This window comes from Carcharodon carcharias, chromosome 17 (assembly GCF_017639515.1).
Source record: "Carcharodon carcharias isolate sCarCar2 chromosome 17, sCarCar2.pri, whole genome shotgun sequence".
NCBI lineage: Eukaryota > Metazoa > Chordata > Chondrichthyes > Lamniformes > Lamnidae > Carcharodon > Carcharodon carcharias.
This window is the reverse complement of record NC_054483.1, coordinates 1,110,689-1,133,449: the sequence shown is the minus strand read 5'-3', so window position 1 is coordinate 1,133,449 and position 22,761 is coordinate 1,110,689.

Here is a 22,761-nt window from a genome sequence, read left to right as displayed (position 1 = left end):
CAGATAACACAGAGAAACACACACAGATAACACAGAGAAACACACACAGATAACACAGAGAAACACACACAGATAACACAGAGAAACACACACAGATAACACAGTGAAATACACACAGATAATACAGCGAAACACACACAGATAACACAGAAAAACACACATAGATAACACAGAGAAACACACACAGATAACACAGAGAAACACACACAGATAACACAGAGAAACACACACAGATAACACAGAGAAACACACACAGATAACACAGAGAAACACACACAGATAACACAGAGAAACACACACAGATAACACAGTGAAACACACACAGATAACACAGAGAAAAACACACAGATAACACAGAGAAACACACACAGATAACACAGAGAAACACACACAGATAACACAGAGAAACACACAGATAACACAGAGAAACACTCACAGATAACAGAGAAATACACACAGATAACACAGAGAAACACACACAGATAACACAGAGAAACACACACAGATAACACAGAGAAACACACACAGATAACACTGGGAAACACACACAGATAACACAGAAACACACAGATAACACAGAGAAACACACACAGATAACACAGAGAAACACACACAGATAACACAGAGAAACACACACAGATCACACAGAGAAACACACACAGATAACACAGAGAAACACACACAGATAACACAGAGAAACACACACAGATAACACAGAGAAACACACACAGATAACACAGAGAAACACACACAGATAACACAGAGAAACACACACAGATAACACAGAGAAACACACACAGATAACACAGAGAAACACACACAGATAACACAGAGAAACACACACAGATAACACAGAGAAACACACACAGATAACACAGAGAAACACACACAGATAACACAGAGAAACACACACAGATAACACAGAGAAACACACACAGATAACACAGAGAAACACACACAGATAACACAGAGAAACACACACAGATAACACAGAGAAACACACACAGATAACACAGAGAAACACACACAGATAACACAGAGAAACACACACAGATAACACAGAGAAACACACACAGATAACACAGAGAAACACACACAGATAACACAGAGAAACACACACAGATAACACAGAGAAACACACACAGATAACACAGAGAAACACACACAGATAACACAGAGAAACACACACAGATAACACAGAGAAACACACACAGATAACACAGAGAAACACACACAGATAACACAGAGAAACACACACAGATAACACAGAGAAACACACACAGATAACACAGAGAAACACACACAGATAACACAGAGAAACACACACAGATAACACAGAGAAACACACACAGATAACACAGAGAAACACACACAGATAACACAGAGAAACACACACAGATAACACAGAGAAACACACACAGATAACACAGAGAAACACACACAGATAACACAGAGAAACACACACAGATAACACAGAGAAACACACACAGATAACACAGAGAAACACACACAGATAACACAGAGAAACACACACAGATAACACAGAGAAACACACACAGATAACACAGAGAAACACACACAGATAACACAGAGAAACACACACAGATAACACAGAGAAACACACACAGATAACACAGAGAAACACACACAGATAACACAGAGAAACACACACAGATAACACAGAGAAACACACACAGATAACACAGAGAAACACACACAGATAACACAGAGAAACACACACAGATAACACAGAGAAACACACACAGATAACACAGAGAAACACACACAGATAACACAGAGAAACACACACAGATAACACAGAGAAACACACACAGATAACACAGAGAAACACACACAGATAACACAGAGAAACACACACAGATAACACAGAGAAACACACACAGATAACACAGAGAAACACACACAGATAACACAGAGAAACACACACAGATAACACAGAGAAACACACACAGATAACACAGAGAAACACACACAGATAACACAGAGAAACACACACAGATAACACAGAGAAACACACACAGATAACACAGAGAAACACACACAGATAACACAGAGAAACACACACAGATAACACAGAGAAACACACACAGATAACACAGAGAAACACACACAGATAACACAGAGAAACACACACAGATAACACAGAGAAACACACACAGATAACACAGAGAAACACACACAGATAACACAGAGAAACACACACAGATAACACAGAGAAACACACACAGATAACACAGAGAAACACACACAGATAACACAGAGAAACACACACAGATAACACAGAGAAACACACACAGATAACACAGAGAAACACACACAGATAACACAGAGAAACACACACAGATAACACAGAGAAACACACACAGATAACACAGAGAAACACACACAGATAACACAGAGAAACACACACAGATAACACAGAGAAACACACACAGATAACACAGAGAAACACACACAGATAACACAGAGAAACACACACAGATAACACAGAGAAACACACACAGATAACACAGAGAAACACACACAGATAACACAGAGAAACACACACAGATAACACAGAGAAACACACACAGATAACACAGAGAAACACACACAGATAACACAGAGAAACACACACAGATAACACAGAGAAACACACACAGATAACACAGAGAAACACACACAGATAACACAGAGAAACACACACAGATAACACAGAGAAACACACACAGATAACACAGAGAAACACACACAGATAACACAGAGAAACACACACAGATAACACAGAGAAACACACACAGATAACACAGAGAAACACACACAGATAACACAGAGAAACACACACAGATAACACAGAGAAACACACACAGATAACACAGAGAAACACACACAGATAACACAGAGAAACACACACAGATAACACAGAGAAACACACACAGATAACACAGAGAAACACACACAGATAACACAGAGAAACACACACAGATAACACAGAGAAACACACACAGATAACACAGAGAAACACACACAGATAACACAGAGAAACACACACAGATAACACAGAGAAACACACAGATAACACAGAGAAACACACACAGAAAACACAGAGAAACACACACAGATAACACAGAGAAACACACAGAGATAACAAGGATAAACACAAACAGATAACACAGAGAAACACACACAGATAACACAGAAACACACACAGATAACACAGAGAAACACACACAGATAACACAGAGAAACACACACAGATAACACAGAGAAACACACACAGATAACACAGAGAAACACACACAGATAACACAGAGAAACACACACAGATAACACAGAGAAACACACACAGATAACACAGAGAAACACACACAGATAACACAGAGAAACACACACAGATAACACAGAGAAACACACACAGATAACACAGAGAAACACACACAGATAACACAGAGAAACACACACAGATAACACAGAGAAACACACACAGATAACACAGAGAAACACACACAGATAACACAGAGAAACACACACAGATAACACAGAGAAACACACACAGATAACACAGAGAAACACACACAGATAACACAGAAACACACACAGATAACACAGAGAAACACACACAGATAACACAGAGAAACACACACAGATAACACAGAGAAACACACACAGATAACACAGAGAAACACACACAGATAACACAGAGAAACACACACAGATAACACAGAGAAACACACACAGATAACACAGAGAAACACACACAGATAACACAGAGAAACACACACAGATAACACAGAGAAACACACACAGATAACACAGAGAAACACACACAGATAACACAGAGAAACACACACAGATAACACAGAGAAACACACACAGATAACACAGAGAAACACACACAGATAACACAGAGAAACACACACAGATAACACAGAGAAACACACACAGATAACACAGAGAAACACACACAGATAACACAGAGAAACACACACAGATAACACAGAGAAACACACACAGATAACACAGAGAAACACACACAGATAACACAGAGAAACACACACAGATAACACAGAGAAACACACACAGATAACACAGAGAAACACACACAGATAACACAGAGAAACACACACAGATAACACAGAGAAACACACACAGATAACACAGAGAAACACACACAGATAACACAGAGAAACACACACAGATAACACAGAGAAACACACACAGATAACACAGAGAAACACACACAGATAACACAGAGAAACACACACAGATAACACAGAGAAACACACACAGATAACACAGAGAAACACACACAGATAACACAGAGAAACACACACAGATAACACAGAGAAACACACACAGATAACACAGAGAAACACACACAGATAACACAGAGAAACACACACAGATAACACAGAGAAACACACACAGATAACACAGAGAAACACACACAGATAACACAGAGAAACACACACAGATAACACAGAGAAACACACACAGATAACACAGAGAAACACACACAGATAACACAGAGAAACACACACAGATAACACAGAGAAACACACACAGATAACACAGAGAAACACACACAGATAACACAGAGAAACACACACAGATAACACAGAGAAACACACACAGATAACACAGAGAAACACACACAGATAACACAGAGAAACACACACAGATAACACAGAGAAACACACACAGATAACACAGAGAAACACACACAGATAACACAGAGAAACACACACAGATAACACAGAGAAACACACACAGATAACACAGAGAAACACACACAGATAACACAGAGAAACACACACAGATAACACAGAGAAACACACACAGATAACACAGAGAAACACACACAGATAACACAGAGAAACACACACAGATAACACAGAGAAACACACACAGATAACACAGAGAAACACACACAGATAACACAGAGAAACACACACAGATAACACAGAGAAACACACACAGATAACACAGAGAAACACACACAGATAACACAGAGAAACACACACAGATAACACAGAGAAACACACACAGATAACACAGAGAAACACACACAGATAACACAGAGAAACACACACAGATAACACAGAGAAACACACACAGATAACACAGAGAAACACACACAGATAACACAGAGAAACACACACAGATAACACAGAGAAACACACACAGATAACACAGAGAAACACACACAGATAACACAGAGAAACACACACAGATAACACAGAGAAACACACACAGATAACACAGAGAAACACACACAGATAACACAGAGAAACACACACAGATAACACAGAGAAACACACACAGATAACACAGAGAAACACACACAGATAACACAGAGAAACACACACAGATAACACAGAGAAACACACACAGATAACACAGAGAAACACACACAGATAACACAGAGAAACACACACAGATAACACAGAGAAACACACACAGATAACACAGAGAAACACACACAGATAACACAGAGAAACACACACAGATAACACAGAGAAACACACACAGATAACACAGAGAAACACACACAGATAACACAGAGAAACACACACAGATAACACAGAGAAACACACACAGATAACACAGAGAAACACACACAGATAACACAGAGAAACACACACAGATAACACAGAGAAACACACACAGATAACACAGAGAAACACACACAGATAACACAGAGAAACACACACAGATAACACAGAGAAACACACACAGATAACACAGAGAAACACACACAGATAACACAGAGAAACACACACAGATAACACAGAGAAACACACACAGATAACACAGAGAAACACACACAGATAACACAGAGAAACACACACAGATAACACAGAGAAACACACACAGATAACACAGAGAAACACACACAGATAACACAGAGAAACACACACAGATAACACAGAGAAACACACACAGATAACACAGAGAAACACACACAGATAACACAGAGAAACACACACAGATAACACAGAGAAACACACACAGATAACACAGAGAAACACACACAGATAACACAGAGAAACACACACAGATAACACAGAGAAACACACACAGATAACACAGAGAAACACACACAGATAACACAGAGAAACACACACAGATAACACAGAGAAACACACACAGATAACACAGAGAAACACACACAGATAACACAGAGAAACACACACAGATAACACAGAGAAACACACACAGATAACACAGAGAAACACACACAGATAACACAGAGAAACACACACAGATAACACAGAGAAACACACACAGATAACACAGAGAAACACACACAGATAACACAGAGAAACACACACAGATAACACAGAGAAACACACACAGATAACACAGAGAAACACACACAGATAACACAGAGAAACACACACAGATAACACAGAGAAACACACACAGATAACACAGAGAAACACACACAGATAACACAGAGAAACACACACAGATAACACAGAGAAACACACACAGATAACACAGAGAAACACACACAGATAACACAGAGAAACACACACAGATAACACAGAGAAACACACACAGATAACACAGAGAAACACACACAGATAACACAGAGAAACACACACAGATAACACAGAGAAACACACACAGATAACACAGAGAAACACACACAGATAACACAGAGAAACACACACAGATAACACAGAGAAACACACACAGATAACACAGAGAAACACACACAGATAACACAGAGAAACACACACAGATAACACAGAGAAACACACACAGATAACACAGAGAAACACACACAGATAACACAGAGAAACACACACAGATAACACAGAGAAACACACACAGATAACACAGAGAAACACACACAGATAACACAGAGAAACACACACAGATAACACAGAGAAACACACACAGATAACACAGAGAAACACACACAGATAACACAGAGAAACACACACAGATAACACAGAGAAACACACACAGATAACACAGAGAAACACACACAGATAACACAGAGAAACACACACAGATAACACAGAGAAACACACACAGATAACACAGAGAAACACACACAGATAACACAGAGAAACACACACAGATAACACAGAGAAACACACACAGATAACACAGAGAAACACACACAGATAACACAGAGAAACACACACAGATAACACAGAGAAACACACACAGATAACACAGAGAAACACACACAGATAACACAGAGAAACACACACAGATAACACAGAGAAACACACACAGATAACACAGAGAAACACACACAGATAACACAGAGAAACACACACAGATAACACAGAGAAACACACACAGATAACACAGAGAAACACACACAGATAACACAGAGAAACACACACAGATAACACAGAGAAACACACACAGATAACACAGAGAAACACACACAGATAACACAGAGAAACACACACAGATAACACAGAGAAACACACACAGATAACACAGAGAAACACACACAGATAACACAGAGAAACACACACAGATAACACAGAGAAACACACACAGATAACACAGAGAAACACACACAGATAACACAGAGAAACACACACAGATAACACAGAGAAACACACACAGATAACACAGAGAAACACACACAGATAACACAGAGAAACACACACAGATAACACAGAGAAACACACACAGATAACACAGAGAAACACACACAGATAACACAGAGAAACACACACAGATAACACAGAGAAACACACACAGATAACACAGAGAAACACACACAGATAACACAGAGAAACACACACAGATAACACAGAGAACACACACACAGATACACACAGATAACAGAGAAACACACACAGATAACACAGAGAAACACACACAGATAACACAGAGAAACACACACAGATAACACAGAGAAACACACACAGATAACACAGAGAAACACACACAGATAACACAGAGAAACACACACAGATAACACAGAGAAACACACACAGATAACACAGAGAAACACACACAGATAACACAGAGAAACACACACAGATAACACAGAGAAACACACACAGATAACACAGAGAAACACACACAGATAACACAGAGAAACACACACAGATAACACAGAGAAACACACACAGATAACACAGAGAAACACACACAGATAACACAGAGAAACACACACAGATAACACAGAGAAACACACACAGATAACACAGAGAAACACACACAGATAACACAGAGAAACACACACAGATAACACAGAGAAACACACACAGATAACACAGAGAAACACACACAGATAACACAGAGAAACACACACAGATAACACAGAGAAACACACACAGATAACACAGAGAAACACACACAGATAACACAGAGAAACACACACAGATAACACAGAGAAACACACACAGATAACACAGAGAAACACACACAGATAACACAGAGAAACACACACAGATAACACAGAGAAACACACACAGATAACACAGAGAAACACACACAGATAACACAGAGAAACACACACAGATAACACAGAGAAACACACACAGATAACACAGAGAAACACACACAGATAACACAGAGAAACACACACAGATAACACAGAGAAACACACACAGATAACACAGAGAAACACACACAGATAACACAGAGAAACACACACAGATAACACAGAGAAACACACACAGATAACACAGAGAAACACACACAGATAACACAGAGAAACACACACAGATAACACAGAGAAACACACACAGATAACACAGAGAAACACACACAGATAACACAGAGAAACACACACAGATAACACAGAGAAACACACACAGATAACACAGAGAAACACACACAGATAACACAGAGAAACACACACAGATAACACAGAGAAACACACACAGATAACACAGAGAAACACACACAGATAACACAGAGAAACACACACAGATAACACAGAGAAACACACACAGATAACACAGAGAAACACACACAGATAACACAGAGAAACACACACAGATAACACAGAGAAACACACACAGATAACACAGAGAAACACACACAGATAACACAGAGAAACACACACAGATAACACAGAGAAACACACACAGATAACACAGAGAAACACACACAGATAACACAGAGAAACACACACAGATAACACAGAGAAACACACACAGATAACACAGAGAAACACACACAGATAACACAGAGAAACACACACAGATAACACAGAGAAACACACACAGATAACACAGAGAAACACACACAGATAACACAGAGAAACACACACAGATAACACAGAGAAACACACACAGATAACACAGAGAAACACACACAGATAACACAGAGAAACACACACAGATAACACAGAGAAACACACACAGATAACACAGAGAAACACACACAGATAACACAGAGAAACACACACAGATAACACAGAGAAACACACACAGATAACACAGAGAAACACACACAGATAACACAGAGAAACACACACAGATAACACAGAGAAACACACACAGATAACACAGAGAAACACACACAGATAACACAGAGAAACACACACAGATAACACAGAGAAACACACACAGATAACACAGAGAAACACACACAGATAACACAGAGAAACACACACAGATAACACAGAGAAACACACACAGATAACACAGAGAAACACACACAGATAACACAGAGAAACACACACAGATAACACAGAGAAACACACACAGATAACACAGAGAAACACACACAGATAACACAGAGAAACACACACAGATAACACAGAGAAACACACACAGATAACACAGAGAAACACACACAGATAACACAGAGAAACACACACAGATAACACAGAGAAACACACACAGATAACACAGAGAAACACACACAGATAACACAGAGAAACACACACAGATAACACAGAGAAACACACACAGATAACACAGAGAAACACACACAGATAACACAGAGAAACACACACAGATAACACAGAGAAACACACACAGATAACACAGAGAAACACACACAGATAACACAGAGAAACACACACAGATAACACAGAGAAACACACACAGATAACACAGAGAAACACACACAGATAACACAGAGAAACACACACAGATAACACAGAGAAACACACACAGATAACACAGAGAAACACACACAGATAACACAGAGAAACACACACAGATAACACAGAGAAACACACACAGATAACACAGAGAAACACACACAGATAACACAGAGAAACACACACAGATAACACAGAGAAACACACACAGATAACACAGAGAAACACACACAGATAACACAGAGAAACACACACAGATAACACAGAGAAACACACACAGATAACACAGAGAAACACACACAGATAACACAGAGAAACACACACAGATAACACAGAGAAACACACACAGATAACACAGAGAAACACACACAGATAACACAGAGAAACACACACAGATAACACAGAGAAACACACACAGATAACACAGAGAAACACACACAGATAACACAGAGAAACACACACAGATAACACAGAGAAACACACACAGATAACACAGAGAAACACACACAGATAACACAGAGAAACACACACAGATAACACAGAGAAACACACACAGATAACACAGAGAAACACACACAGATAACACAGAGAAACACACACAGATAACACAGAGAAACACACACAGATAACACAGAGAAACACACACAGATAACACAGAGAAACACACACAGATAACACAGAGAAACACACACAGATAACACAGAGAAACACACACAGATAACACAGAGAAACACACACAGATAACACAGAGAAACACACACAGATAACACAGAGAAACACACACAGATAACACAGAGAAACACACACAGATAACACAGAGAAACACACACAGATAACACAGAGAAACACACACAGATAACACAGAGAAACACACACAGATAACACAGAGAAACACACACAGATAACACAGAGAAACACACACAGATAACACAGAGAAACACACACAGATAACACAGAGAAACACACACAGATAACACAGAGAAACACACACAGATAACACAGAGAAACACACACAGATAACACAGAGAAACACACACAGATAACACAGAGAAACACACACAGATAACACAGAGAAACACACACAGATAACACAGAGAAACACACACAGATAACACAGAGAAACACACACAGATAACACAGAGAAACACACACAGATAACACAGAGAAACACACACAGATAACACAGAGAAACACACACAGATAACACAGAGAAACACACACAGATAACACAGAGAAACACACACAGATAACACAGAGAAACACACACAGATAACACAGAGAAACACACACAGATAACACAGAGAAACACACACAGATAACACAGAGAAACACACACAGATAACACAGAGAAACACACACAGATAACACAGAGAAACACACACAGATAACACAGAGAAACACACACAGATAACACAGAGAAACACACACAGATAACACAGAGAAACACACACAGATAACACAGAGAAACACACACAGATAACACAGAGAAACACACACAGATAACACAGAGAAACACACACAGATAACACAGAGAAACACACACAGATAACACAGAGAAACACACACAGATAACACAGAGAAACACACACAGATAACACAGAGAAACACACACAGATAACACAGAGAAACACACACAGATAACACAGAGAAACACACACAGATAACACAGAGAAACACACACAGATAACACAGAGAAACACACACAGATAACACAGAGAAACACACACAGATAACACAGAGAAACACACACAGATAACACAGAGAAACACACACAGATAACACAGAGAAACACACACAGATAACACAGAGAAACACACACAGATAACACAGAGAAACACACACAGATAACACAGAGAAACACACACAGATAACACAGAGAAACACACACAGATAACACAGAGAAACACACACAGATAACACAGAGAAACACACACAGATAACACAGAGAAACACACACAGATAACACAGAGAAACACACACAGATAACACAGAGAAACACACACAGATAACACAGAGAAACACACACAGATAACACAGAGAAACACACACAGATAACACAGAGAAACACACACAGATAACACAGAGAAACACACACAGATAACACAGAGAAACACACACAGATAACACAGAGAAACACACACAGATAACACAGAGAAACACACACAGATAACACAGAGAAACACACACAGATAACACAGAGAAACACACACAGATAACACAGAGAAACACACACAGATAACACAGAGAAACACACACAGATAACACAGAGAAACACACACAGATAACACAGAGAAACACACACAGATAACACAGAGAAACACACACAGATAACACAGAGAAACACACACAGATAACACAGAGAAACACACACAGATAACACAGAGAAACACACACAGATAACACAGAGAAACACACACAGATAACACAGAGAAACACACACAGATAACACAGAGAAACACACACAGATAACACAGAGAAACACACACAGATAACACAGAGAAACACACACAGATAACACAGAGAAACACACACAGATAACACAGAGAAACACACACAGATAACACAGAGAAACACACACAGATAACACAGAGAAACACACACAGATAACACAGAGAAACACACACAGATAACACAGAGAAACACACACAGATAACACAGAGAAACACACACAGATAAAAGGCAAACACACACAGATAACACAGGGAAATACACACAGATAACACAGCGAAACACACACAGATAACACAGAGAAACACACACAGATAACACAGAGAAACACACACAGATAACACAGAGAAACACACACAGATAACACAGAGAAACACACACAGATAACACAGAGAAACACACACAGATAACACAGAGAAACACACACAGATAACACAGAGAAACACACACAGATAACACAGAGAAACACACACAGATAACACAGAGAAACACACACAGATAACACAGAGAAACACACACAGATAACACAGAGAAACACACACAGATAACACAGAGAAACACACACAGATAACACAGAGAAACACACACAGATAACACAGAGAAACACACACAGATAACACAGAGAAACACACACAGATAACACAGAGAAACACACACAGATAACACAGAGAAACACACACAGATAACACAGAGAAACACACACAGATAACACAGAGAAACACACACAGATAACACAGAGAAACACACACAGATAACACAGAGAAACACACACAGATAACACAGAGAAACACACACAGATAACACAGAGAAACACACACAGATAACACAGAGAAACACACACAGATAACACAGAGAAACACACACAGATAACACAGAGAAACACACACAGATAACACAGAGAAACACACACAGATAACACAGAGAAACACACACAGATAACACAGAGAAACACACACAGATAACACAGAGAAACACACACAGATAACACAGAGAAACACACACAGATAACACAGAGAAACACACACAGATAACACAGAGAAACACACACAGATAACACAGAGAAACACACACAGATAACACAGAGAAACACACACAGATAACACAGAGAAACACACACAGATAACACAGAGAAACACACACAGATAACACAGAGAAACACACACAGATAACACAGAGAAACACACACAGATAACACAGAGAAACACACACAGATAACACAGAGAAACACACACAGATAACACAGAGAAACACACACAGATAACACAGAGAAACACACACAGATAACACAGAGAAACACACACAGATAACACAGAGAAACACACACAGATAACACAGAGAAACACACACAGATAACACAGAGAAACACACACAGATAACACAGAGAAACACACACAGATAACACAGAGAAACACACACAGATAACACAGAGAAACACACACAGATAACACAGAGAAACACACACAGATAACACAGAGAAACACACACAGATAACACAGAGAAACACACACAGATAACACAGAGAAACACACACAGATAACACAGAGAAACACACACAGATAACACAGAGAAACACACACAGATAACACAGAGAAACACACACAGATAACACAGAGAAACACACACAGATAACACAGAGAAACACACAGTGATAACACAGAGAAACACAAACAGATAACACAGAGAAACAGACACAGATAACACAGAAACCCACACAGATAACACAGAGAAACACACACAGATAACACAGAGAAACACACACAGATAACACAGAGAAACACACACAGATAACACAGAGAAACACACACAGATAACACAGAGAAACACACACAGATAACACAGAGAAACACACACAGATAACACAGAGAAACACACACAGATAACACAGAGAAACACACACAGATAACACAGAGAAACACACACAGATAACACAGAGAAACACACACAGATAACACAGAGAAACACACACAGATAACACAGAGAAACACACACAGATAACACAGAGAAACACACACAGATAACACAGAGAAACACACACAGATAACACAGAGAAACACACACAGATAACACAGAGAAACACACACAGATAACACAGAGAAACACACACAGATAACACAGAGAAACACACACAGATAACACAGAAACACACACAGATAACACAGAGAAACACACACAGATAACACAGAGAAACACACACAGATAACACAGAGAAACACACACAGATAACACAGAGAAACACACACAGATAACACAGAGAAACACACACAGATAACACAGAGAAACACACACAGATAACACAGAGAAACACACACAGATAACACAGAGAAACACACACAGATAACACAGAGAAACACACACAGATAACACAGAGAAACACACACAGATAACACAGAGAAACACACACAGATAACACAGAGAAACACACACAGATAACACAGAGAACACACACAGATAACACAGAGAAACACACACAGATAACACAGAGAAACACACACAGATAACACAGAGAAACACACACAGATAACACAGAGAAACACACACAGATAACACAGAGAAACACACACAGATAACACAGAGAAACACACACAGATAACACAGAGAAACACACACAGATAACACAGAGAAACACACACAGATAACACAGAGAAACACACACAGATAACACAGAGAAACACACACAGATAACACAGAGAAACACACACAGATAACACAGAGAAACACACACAGATAACACAGAGAAACACACACAGATAACACAGAGAAACACACACAGATAACACAGAGAAACACACACAGATAACACAGAGAAACACACACAGATAACACAGAGAAACACACACAGATAACACAGAGAAACACACACAGATAACACAGAGAAACACACACAGATAACACAGAGAAACACACACAGATAACACAGAGAAACACACACAGATAACACAGAGAAACACACACAGATAACACAGAGAAACACACACAGATAACACAGAGAAACACACACAGATAACACAGAGAAACACACACAGATAACACAGAGAAACACACACAGATAACACAGAGAAACACACACAGATAACACAGAGAAACACACACAGATAACACAGAGAAACACACACAGATAACACAGAGAAACACACACAGATAACACAGAGAAACACACACAGATAACACAGAGAAACACACACAGATAACACAGAGAAACACACACAGATAACACAGAGAAACACACACAGATAACACAGAGAAACACACACAGATAACACAGAGAAACACACACAGATAACACAGAGAAACACACACAGATAACACAGAGAAACACACACAGATAACACAGAGAAACACACACAGATAACACAGAGAAACACACACAGATAACACAGAGAAACACACACAGATAACACAGAGAAACACACACAGATAACACAGAGAAACACACACAGATAACACAGAGAAACACACACAGATAACACAGAGAAACACACACAGATAACACAGAGAAACACACACAGATAACACAGAGAAACACACACAGATAACACAGAGAAACACACACAGATAACACAGAGAAACACACACAGATAACACAGAGAAACACACACAGATAACACAGAGAAACACACACAGATAACACAGAGAAACACACACAAATAACACAGAGAAACACACACAGATAACACAGAAACACACACAGATAACACAGAGAAACACACACAGATAACACAGAGAAACACACACAGATAACACAGAGAAACACACACAGATAACACAGAGAAACACACACAGATAACACAGAGAAACACACACAGATAAGAGAAACACACACAGATAACACAGGGAAAAACACACAGATAACACAGAGAAACACACACAGATAACACAGAGAAACACACACAGATAACACAGGGAAACACACACAGATAACACAGAGAAACACACACAGATAACACAGAGAAACACACACAGATAACACAGAGAAACACACACAGATAACACAGAGAAACACACACAGATAACACAGAGAAACACACACAGATAACACAGAGAAACACACACAGATAACACAGAGAAACACACACAGATAACACAGAGAAACACACACAGATAACACAGAGAAACACACACAGATAACACAGAGAAACACACACAGATAACACAGAGAAACACACACAGATAACACAGAGAAACACACACAGATAACACAGAGAAACACACACAGATAACACAGAGAAACACACACAGATAACACAGAGAAACACACACAGATAACACAGAGAAACACACACAGATAACACAGAGAAACACACACAGATAACACAGAGAAACACACACAGATAACACAGAGAAACACACACAGATAACACAGAGAAACACACACAGATAACACAGAGAAACACACACAGATAACACAGAGAAACACACACAGATAACACAGAGAAACACACACAGATAACACAGAGAAACACACACAGATAACACAGAGAAACACACACAGATAACACAGAGAAACACACACAGATAACACAGAGAAACACACACAGATAACACAGAGAAACACACACAGATAACACAGAGAAACACACACAGATAACACAGAGAAACACACACAGATAACACAGAGAAACACACACAGATAACACAGAGAAACACACACAGATAACACAGAGAAACACACACAGATAACACAGAGAAACACACACAGATAACACAGAGAAACACACACAGATAACACAGAGAAACACACACAGATAACACAGAGAAACACACACAGATAACACAGAGAAACACACACAGATAACACAGAGAAACACACACAGATAACACAGAGAAACACACACAGATAACACAGAGAAACACACACAGATAACACAGAGAAACACACACAGATAACACAGAGAAACACACACAGATAACACAGAGAAACACACACAGATAACACAGAGAAACACACACAGATAACACAGAGAAACACACACAGATAACACAGAGAAACACACACAGATAACACAGAGAAACACACACAGATAACACAGAGAAACACACACAGATAACACAGAGAAACACACACAGATAACACAGAGAAACACACACAGATAACACAGAGAAACACACACAGATAACACAGAGAAACACACACAGATAACACAGAGAAACACACACAGATAACACAGAGAAACACACACAGATAACACAGAGAAACACACACAGATAACACAGAGAAACACACACAGATAACACAGAGAAACACACACAGATAACACAGAGAAACACACACAGATAACACAGAGAAACACACACAGATAACACAGAGAAACACACACAGATAACACAGAGAAACACACACAGATAACACAGAGAAACACACACAGATAACACAGAGAAACACACACAGATAACACAGAGAAACACACACAGATAACACAGAGAAACACACACAGATAACACAGAGAAACACACACAGATAACACAGAGAAACACACACAGATAACACAGAGAAACACACACAGATAACACAGAGAAACACACACAGATAACACAGAGAAACACACACAGATAACACAGAGAAACACACACAGATAACACAGAGAAACACACACAGATAACACAGAGAAACACACACAGATAACACAGAGAAACACACACAGATAACACAGAGAAACACACACAGATAACACAGAGAAACACACACAGATAACACAGAGAAACACACACAGATAACACAGAGAAACACACACAGATAACACAGAGAAACACACACAGATAACACAGAGAAACACACACAGATAACACAGAGAAACACACACAGATAACACAGAGAAACACACACAGATAACACAGAGAAACACACACAGATAACACAGAGAAACACACACAGATAACACAGAGAAACACACACAGATAACACAGAGAAACACACACAGATAACACAGAGAAACACACACAGATAACACAGAGAAACACACACAGATAACACAGAGAAACACACACAGATAACACAGAGAAACACACACAGATAACACAGAGAAACACACACAGATAACACAGAGAAACACACACAGATAACACAGAGAAACACACACAGATAACACAGAGAAACACACACAGATAACACAGAGAAACACACACAGATAACACAGAGAAACACACACAGATAACACAGAGAAACACACACAGATAACACAGAGAAACACACACAGATAACACAGAGAAACACACACAGATAACACAGAGAAACACACACAGATAACACAGAGAAACACACACAGATAACACAGAGAAACACACACAGATAACACAGAGAAACACACACAGATAACACAGAGAAACACACACAGATAACACAGAGAAACACACACAGATAACACAGAGAAACACACACAGATAACACAGAGAAACACACACAGATAACACAGAGAAACACACACAGATAACACAGAGAAACACACACAGATAACACAGAGAAACACACACAGATAACACAGAGAAACACACACAGATAACACAGAGAAACACACACAGATAACACAGAGAAACACACACAGATAACACAGAGAAACACACACAGATAACACAGAGAAACACACACAGATAACACAGAGAAACACACACAGATAACACAGAGAAACACACACAGATAACACAGAGAAACACACACAGATAACACAGAGAAACACACACAGATAACACAGAGAAACACACACAGATAACACAGAGAAACACACACAGATAACACAGAGAAACACACACAGATAACACAGAGAAACACACACAGATAACACAGAGAAACACACACAGATAACACAGAGAAACACACACAGATAACACAGAGAAACACACACAGATAACACAGAGAAACACACACAGATAACACAGAGAAACACACACAGATAACACAGAGAAACACACACAGATAACACAGAGAAACACACACAGATAACACAGAGAAACACACACAGATAACACAGAGAAACACACACAGATAACACAGAGAAACACACACAGATAACACAGAGAAACACACACAGATAACACAGAGAAACACACACAGATAACACAGAGAAACACACACAGATAACACAGAGAAACACACACAGATAACACAGAGAAACACACACAGATAACACAGAGAAACACACACAGATAACACAGAGAAACACACACAGATAACACAGAGAAACACACACAGATAACACAGAGAAACACACACAGATAACACAGAGAAACACACACAGATAACACAGAGAAACACACACAGATAACACAGAGAAACACACACAGATAACACAGAGAAACACACACAGATAACACAGAGAAACACACACAGATAACACAGAGAAACACACACAGATAACACAGAGAAACACACACAGATAACACAGAGAAACACACACAGATAACACAGAGAAACACACACAGATAACACAGAGAAACACACACAGATAACACAGAGAAACACACACAGATAACACAGAGAAACACACACAGATAACACAGAGAAACACACACAGATAACACAGAGAAACACACACAGATAACACAGAGAAACACACACAGATCACACAGAGAAACACACACAGATAACACAGAGAAACACAAACAAATAGCACAGAGAAACACACACAGATAACACAGAGAAACACACACAGATAACACAGAGAAACACACACAGATAACAGAGAAACACACACAGATAACACAGAGAAACACACACAGATAACACAGAGAAACACACACAGATAACACAGAGAAACACACACAGATAACACAGAGAAACACACACAGATAACACAGAGAAACACACACAGATAACACAGAGAAACACACACAGATAACACAGAGAAACACACACAGATAACACAGAGAAACACACACAGATAACACAGAGAAACACACACAGATAACACAGAGAAACACACACAGATAACACAGAGAAACACACACAGATAACACAGAGAAACACACACAGATAACACAGAGAAACACACACAGATAACACAGAGAAACACACACAGATAACACAGAGAAACACACACAGATAACACAGAGAAACACACACAGATAACACAGAGAAACACACACAGATAACACAGAGAAACACACACAGATAACACAGAGAAACACACACAGATAACACAGAGAAACACACACAGATAACACAGAGAAACACACACAGATAACACAGAGAAACACACACAGATAACACAGAGAAACACACACAGATAACACAGAGAAACACACACAGATAACACAGAGAAACACACACAGATAACACAGAGAAACACACACAGATAACACAGAGAAACACACACAGATAACACAGAGAAACACACACACAGAGAAACACACACAGATAACACAGAGAAACACACACAGATAACACAGAGAAACACACACAGATAACACAGAGAAACACACACAGATAACACAGAGAAACACACACAGATAACACAGAGAAACACACACAGATAACACAGAGAAACACACACAGATAACACAGAGAAACACACACAGATAACACAGAGAAACACACACAGATAACACAGAGAAACACACACAGATAACACAGAGAAACACACACAGATAACACAGAGAAACACACACAGATAACACAGAGAAACACACACAGATAACACAGAGAAACACACACAGATAACACAGAGAAACACACACAGATAACACAGAGAAACACACACAGATAACACAGAGAAACACACACAGATAACACAGAGAAACACACACAGATAACACAGAGAAACACACACAGATAACACAGAGAAACACACACAGATAACACAGAGAAACACACACAGATAACACAGAGAAACACACACAGATAACACAGAGAAACACACACAGATAACACAGAGAAACACACACAGATAACACAGAGAAACACACACAGATAACACAGAAACACACACAGATAACACAGAGAAACACACACAGATAACACAGAGAAACACACACAGATAACACAGAGAAACACACACAGATAACACAGAGAAACACACACAGATAACACAGAGAAACACACACAGATAACACAGAGAAACACACACAGATAACACAGAGAAACACACACAGATAACACAGAGAAACACACACAGATAACACAGAGAAACACACACAGATAACACAGAGAAACACACACAGATAACACAGAGAAACACACACAGATAACACAGAGAAACACACACAGATAACACAGAGAAACACACACAGATAACACAGAGAAACACACACAGATAACACAGAGAAACACACACAGATAACACAGAGAAACACACACAGATAACACAGAGAAACACACACAGATAACACAGAGAAACACACACAGATAACACAGAGAAACACACACAGATAACACAGAGAAACACACACAGATAACACAGAGAAACACACACAGATAACACAGAGAAACACACACAGATAACACAGAGAAACACACACAGATAACACAGAGAAACACACACAGATAACACAGAGAAACACACACAGATAACACAGAGAAACACACACAGATAACACAGAGAAACACACACAGATAACACAGAGAAACACACACAGATAACACAGAGAAACACACACAGATAACACAGAGAAACACACACAGATAACACAGAGAAACACACACAGATAACACAGAGAAACACACACAGATAACACAGAGAAACACACACAGATAACACAGAGAAACACACACAGATAACACAGAGAAACACACACAGATAACACAGAGAAACACACACAGATAACACAGAGAAACACACACAGATAACACAGAGAAACACACACAGATAACACAGAGAAACACACACAGATAACACAGAGAAACACACACAGATAACACAGAGAAACACACACAGATAACACAGAGAAACACACACAGATAACACAGAGAAACACACACAGATAACACAGAGAAACACACACAGATAACACAGAGAAACACACACAGATAACACAGAGAAACACACACAGATAACACAGAGAAACACACACAGATAACACAGAGAAACACACACAGATAACACAGAGAAACACACACAGATAACACAGAGAAACACACACAGATAACACAGAGAAACACACACAGATAACACAGAGAAACACACACAGATAACACAGAGAAACACACACAGATAACACAGAGAAACACACACAGATAACACAGAGAAACACACACAGATAACACAGAGAAACACACACAGATAACACAGAGAAACACACACAGATAACACAGAGAAACACACACAGATAACACAGAGAAACAC